This window comes from Nicotiana tabacum, chromosome 11, assembly GCF_000715075.1.
Source record: "Nicotiana tabacum cultivar K326 chromosome 11, ASM71507v2, whole genome shotgun sequence".
Classification (NCBI taxonomy): Eukaryota; Viridiplantae; Streptophyta; class Magnoliopsida; order Solanales; family Solanaceae; genus Nicotiana; species Nicotiana tabacum.
The window spans coordinates 130,209,122-130,215,248 of NC_134090.1; the positions used below are offsets into that span (position 1 = coordinate 130,209,122).

Genomic DNA, 6,127 nt, shown 5'->3' on the forward strand with positions numbered 1-6,127 from the left:
GTGCACATGAAATGCACGTGCCAAAGTTGTTGGCAGTTACCTATTTGTAACTACTTGTACCCATGACTGCTTTATGTTTGTATCCACTATCATTTTGTGTAGATCGTGGCCTATGTAGTTGGGGATGTCAACTACAAGATAGGAATAGATTTAGCATTAGCTCGTCAAGTGGCAAAAGTTGTAGACAACAAGTGTCAATGTGTTTTCAAGTGCCAAAGGTTTCCTATGTGCTATAAATAAGTGCCTTTGGATTTAGTCAGATCTGTATGGGGAATTTCGTGTGCAATTCAAAAGGGACACAAGAGTGAAATGTGAGGGTTTCTAAGTGTTTCAAAAGGTACTAAGACTAGGCATTGGGCAGGTCTTAGTGTTGGCTAAACACTACAAAAAAGGGTAAATTGCGGAGGTTTATTTGCGGAGGGTATAAGTAACCTCCGCAATTTGCATACTTTTGCGGCAATATATTAGCCTCCGCAAAATTATACAATTTACGGGGTTCTAAAACTTCCGCAACCCTAAAATAATAGCGGGTAATTTATTTTACACTCCTTCCTTTTTTTCCCAATCTTTTCCGAAACTTCCGCTTTCCCCAATCTTTACTCTCTTCTTCTCTGATTTTCACTCTTATTTAAAAAGAAACTTCAGCCTTCCATGCTCTCTTCTTTCTGCTTGCCTTCTTCTTTCATGAATCTCGTTTGGGATTCATGAAGTAATTTCTTTTTACCTTAATGAGATTTTAATGTTAAGATTTGAAATTGCGGTTTTAAGAATATAATTTTCCCAAACAACTAAAAGGCACGGCTCGTATAGATCTGTGGAATTTCGTTTTTGTCTTAGAATTTTTTTGGACTACAAGAGGAAAGAAGCACTGTGGGTGGCAAAGAATTTGCAAAGAAGTTGCATATTGAGAGGTAATGGAAAAATATCCATCTTTCTTTTTCCCTACATCTTTTATCTCTCGTATCTATGGAAAATAAGCATCTTTCATACAAAATTAGGGATTCTTATAAGAACAGATCTAGCAGATTTTTGAAATCTCACTAGTATACAAACGTTGGTTTGCATTTGAATTTTCAGATACTTGGATGTCTGAAATTACTTTTGAATTACACTAGCTTCTTTCCTTTCTAAAGTCTCACATTCCCTATGAAATAAAATTCAACTAATTCATACAAAGTCTAGCAGATTCTTATAAGAATAGATTCATACAAAAAAATTCCATAAGCCATTTTGGTTAATATCAATTTTTCATATGGATTGTCATGAAAAACGAAAACTATGGATTTTTAATTTTAGATGCTTTGTTAATTGAAGTATTCTAGCATCTGACGCTCTCAAATTTTGTACCAGATTTTTCCTACATTTGCACTCTAATTCCATACATTTGTACCAGATTTTCCTTTCTTCATTGTTAATTGAAGTATTCTTTTAATAGTTGTGAATAATTTCGAAAATATATATGCAATTTTATGCATGCACGTATGATAAATCAGCTTTGGGTGCATTAGGAATGAGGTTTCTATTTAGTGTATTGAGAGGACTCAAATTTTCAAGTATTTTGGTTCCAATTAGCGTGAGGTTAACAATGGTAGTGTTCAATTTGTCAAATATTTTTCTGTTTCGAGTATAATTTTTGTTGTTTTGATCAAATTGGACAGGGAGACTGATTTATCGGAAAATATAATTGAAGGTTTTGGGATTCTGTCGATATCGGAGGTAAGAAATTTATTTTTGTACATTGCAGTACTATATTCACTTCTTCCACATATAGTACAAAATTGAAACAACTTGAAAGAACAAAAAATTACTTAAACATGAATTGAAACGTACAAAATGCATTCTTACATGTTTCTTAACTTTATTTTCTATCATGATGCTTATAGTTTGTTGACTTACTTGTCTTTGAATCTACTTATTATTGTTGGGAGATATGACTATGACTATGCAAATGCATTCTTTGTTTTGGAATTTTCATGTTTGGTAGTGTTTATGATTATAGATGGCTTTTGTTGTATGTATTATTGCTTCATAATTATTATTATTATTATTATGTATGCTAATAATAGAGAACTGATATTTTCTCTTTATATTCTGAAAGGTTCACATTTGAAAGATAATACTTTCCTATGGATAAATCTTGGATTACAAAGCCAAGGAACACCACTGAGTATTTGTTTGGGTTAAATCAGTTTTTAGATTTTGCATTTGCTAATGCTGTTGTGGGAGATAGAATAAAATGTCCTTGTTCTAAATGTGGATTCGTAAAGTGGCAGACTAGAGATGTAGCGTTTGATCATTTGGTATGCAAACCATTCCCTCAAAATTATGTCACTTGGAGTATTCATGGTGAAAGAAATGTACTGCCTAATTCTATAAATATTGAGGTTATACAAGAGACATTACCTCCTGAAAATCATGTAGAATTATTGATCAATGAAGCATTTGGGGGCCTAAGACACGATAGGGTTGATGTAGGTCCGTCAAAAGTAGAAGGGGGTGAAGAAAGGTTAAATGATGAGCCTGCTTCAAATGACAAAGACTTTTTCGAGTTGCTTAGAGATGGAAGTCAAGAATTGTATGAAGGGTCCAAGTACTCAAAACTAGAATTTTTATTAAAATTATATCACATAAAGTGTTTGTCTGGGCTAAGTGACAAGGGAATGTCCATGTCCATGTCCATAAAATTGTATCACATAATTTTTTTTCTTTGCAATAATATTTTCAGAATATACTATATGGTAACTATTGATATGACAAATGGCGATATAATTTTATCGTTCACACGCTGCTGACTCTTTAAGACTAACTATTCATACTTGTCTCTGTAAGCACGTGATTTTTGCCCTATATGAGAATTACTCCCAAAAAATTCAAAATAAAATGATTTTCCTTGGTGTGAAATTTTGGATAATTATTTGTATTTGTCTGTGTTTGTTTATTTGTTAAATTAATAAAAAAAATACAAAAATATGTCGCATTTGCATGTAGGATTTAATTCTATAATTGTTACTAATTAAATTTGTTTACAAAAAAATAAAAATTACAAAAATAGGCATCTTTTGCATTTTTAGCATTTAATGTCCAAATATACAATTTTATGCTTAATTATTACTTAATTGTGCGTTAATTGTTATTTGGAGTTAATTTGCACTTTTATAACTTAATTTAGTTCTTAATAATAGTTTAAGTATTTTTATAATTTAGTTTTAGAGAAATAAAAGAAGAAAAGAAAGCAAAAATATAAAGAAAGTCGGAATTAGGTCTCTTCTTCAATTTCAAGCCACAGGCCCAAAAATTGGCCCAATCTTCCCTACGACCCAGTCCATTTCGAACTGGGTCGACCCAGTCCATAACCCAACATCCTATTATCTTACAAACAACACAAAACAAAACAAAAAACAAAACCCAAAAACCCTAAAAAATTGCTAAACCATCCGCCCTCCCTCATATCATCTTCTTCTTCTCCAAGCTTCACCAAACTCCAACCATGGCTGCCAAACGTCGACCACCAGTCTTCACCTCACGACCAGCTCCTCCGCCGCTGCTTCATCTTCTTCTCCGCCGGAAAACCCTCTACCAACGGAGGAGAAAACCCATCGCGGCTTGCTTTTAACGTTATCCTCGACGAACTGCTGCTCACGCAGCTGCTATGGCTTCAGTTTTCTTCGTCGCCTCCAGCTGCTGTTGCTTCGTTGTTCAACTTCAAGTCCCCGAGCTGCTTCGTCCAGCTTCTGCCCCATCGTCCATGGCAGCATCATCGCCAGTTGCTTCTGCTTCATCTTCGTCATTTTGCGTCAAGCTCAAGTTCGAGCTCGACGTCCATGGATGACCCTATGATCGCTACTGCTTCAGTCCAGTCCAAAAATGAGACTCAAACCATTTCGTTTGTTCAAGTTTTGGTTGAGGTTTGTCGAAACAGTCCATACAATCGAGTTCGTCGTTGTTCATCTCCGGTTAGTTGGTTTTTGAGTTTTATTTTGTCCATATTTCGTTTTTATATTTCTCAAAGTTAAAATCGTTAAATATTTGATTCTTGTTTTGTTCGTTGTTTATCGTTGAATTAATTTTTATTTTTGTTCATGTGTTTTGATTGAGTTAATTTTCAGATTTCAAATGGAAATTTAATTAGTGGTTTTTCATGTTTATTTCATGTTTGTTTTATTGTTAGAATGAATATTTGTTAGTTTGATGTTTGTTAGATTCAAATTGAAATTTAATTGATTATTTCTTCAATTTGTTTCATGTGTTTATGTATTTTTAGAAATTGTTAATATTGTTAAGTTCAAGTTTAAGTTCATAATTGTTTCTAACAACAAATCTTGTTATTTGTCTAAAAAAATTTAGTTGTGTTGAAAGAAATATATTGATTTAATCGTTTGAATCTGTCATGCTTGTTGTTTAATATAGATTTAATTCATGTTCATACTTTGTTTGATTGTTCTTGAATCCGAAATTTGTATAGCTTGATTTCTTGTTTACCATTTGTAATTATTTCTTGAATTTGTCTCATAAAGTTTAATATAGGAATTGTTGGTTGTAATGTTGTTAGAATTGATTTTAAGTTCAATATGATTGAATTTAGAAATCTAAATATACTTGTTTGTTGTTGTTGAATCCGAAAATAAGATTGTTTGTTGCTAAAATATTGTTCAATCAAATTTTAGTTGTTCTTTGTTGTTCAATTTGTGTTCATGTGATTTGTTGTTGAAATGTTGTTGAAATCATGTTCATGTGCTTTGTTGTTGAAATGTTGAAGAAATCATGTTCATGAAATTTGTTGTTTGAACATTGTTAGAAATTAATCATATTGTCTATATTTTGGTTAAGTTTGATTAATTGATGTGTTATAGCTGATGGGTAGTTTGGTAATTTATAGTACTTTCGGGGGTAAAATAGTAATTTGCAATAGGGTCGGAGGGGTAGTTTAGGAATTGTACATTTTGTAATTGTTTATATGAAGTATGGAGGACAAAATAAAATGGGGTGGATTGTGATATGGTTATTTAATATAAAGGGGGGACAAGACAAAATTTAGTGGGGGGAATCTTGCATTATTTTATGTTAGGCATGGAGGACAAAATATAATGGGGTGATGTGATATGTTTTTTTAATGTAATGGGGATGAGTGGAAAGATAATGAGTTTGGTAGAGAAAAAGTATTGGTTTTAATTAATTGAAAGATTTATGGGATGGATTATATATATGAAGTCTTGAAATCAGATTTATAAGAGACAGATAGAGAGAAAAAACACACAGATAGAGAGAAAAAAACGGACAGAGAATAGAAGAGAGAAAAAAAAGGGCTGAACATTTAAGAGAAAGAAAAATTCCGAAAAATATTTAAGTTTTCAAAATAAAAATAAAAACTAAAAAATCTTCTGCTTTCTTTCTTTGTTTGAAATTAGTATTAATGGTTGTTGTTTCATTTAAAGCTTAAAGCTTTTATTTTTGGGATTACTACTCCACCGGTCTGTTACTGGGTTGTTACTGTTGCTGGGCAGTTGTTGCTGTTGTACTGTTATTACTGCTGCTGATTCTCATCTTCATTTTCTTTTGCTTCCAATATCAGGTATATATTTTAGACTCATGTTGTGGAAAGCTTCAACATTGCCAAATAAATGAAGTTCAAAATTATAATTATGTCTTTTACTCGTTTAAATCTATTAGTTTAAATTTCAGTTTTGTTTCAGCTGGTTAATATAGTAGCTTACATTTGATGTGAGAACTGTTAGTTAATCATCCTTTGAAATTCGCATAAGCTTTGTAATAATGTTATTTATTTCAGAATTTCATTAAGTATAGCTATATTCAAATTATAAGATAGGGAACATGGCAGAAAGCTAGCCATTAATTAAATCTTATGATATTGTTGGCTAAATATGGAATAGTATGGAAGTATCAAAAAACTACATTACTAGCATATTTTGTCACAAAAGTCCGATTTTATTTAAAGCTAGATTGATGAAATTTGTATGTTGTTCGTACATGGCGTGATAACAGTTACATGGATAACCATAAGTGAAAGGTGAGTTGATATAATTCGTTATGAGTTTAGAATATTAGGAATGGTTCAAACGTACAACTATATTGCATGTGATGCAATTTTATTGAATCAATTTGTATAATA

At 31.8% G+C, this 6,127-nt stretch overlaps 1 long non-coding RNA gene across 1 annotated transcript; it reads left to right on the forward strand.

Annotated features, from left to right (window-relative positions):
- Positions 1-563: 563 nt before the first annotated feature.
- On the forward strand, positions 564-5,894 carry LOC107819311 (uncharacterized). Its single transcript, XR_012696743.1, has 3 exons — positions 564-911; positions 1,659-1,716; positions 5,570-5,894. It is a non-coding gene; the product is annotated as an uncharacterized LOC107819311 (long non-coding RNA).
- Positions 5,895-6,127: the final 233 nt, after the last annotated feature.